Genomic DNA, 656 nt, shown 5'->3' with positions numbered 1-656 from the left:
TCATAAAAAGAACAATACTAAGAAGGACTCTATAGTTTAAAGACCTCCTTTTCTTTCTCCCAGTCTCTCATCACCATGCTGATTACGACCTGAGGTTGAGCACTCATGTGGGCTGAAATGCCATCCACACGTCAAACCAGCTGATTAAGCCATCCTTTTCCTTTTTATTATCATCCCTCATGTTACACTAACTAGAACAAACACAGTAAGATTTATAGTAGATTTAAATCACTTGCAATAATACATATTTTATTTTTAAAGAACTCTCCTAAGCTCGAAAAACATTTCATTTTATTTAATAATGTGTAAGTATAATTCTACTTGCATTCAGTCTTAAAAAAAAAAAAAAAAACATCGAAGCAGGGTTCTTTTGGATTTCAAAAATTTAGCAAAATCTTGCATAGTGATGAGTAATAACTTTTCAATTGGTAAAACAGTGAATGTCACATTTAATCCTAAATCTGCAATATCACATCAGTAAGAGTAAACTCAAAAGTTATCTCAATTCCTTAAGGGAGAAATGAGAGAGAGGGAAGTTATATATAGGGAGACAAAAAGAATCTTCAGATTAAAAGCAATAATAGCTCAGGCTGACTTAGTTTGCTGAAATCTTCTGAAAGCAGAGTAAAGGGCCAGGAGATGATTCTTTGGCTACC

The sequence above is a fragment of the Pteropus alecto genome, unplaced genomic scaffold (genome assembly GCF_000325575.1).
Source record: "Pteropus alecto unplaced genomic scaffold, ASM32557v1 scaffold24, whole genome shotgun sequence".
NCBI classification, from domain to species: Eukaryota; Metazoa; Chordata; class Mammalia; order Chiroptera; family Pteropodidae; genus Pteropus; species Pteropus alecto.
The sequence above is the reverse complement of the archived record's forward strand: the minus strand, read 5'-3'. Positions refer to the sequence as shown.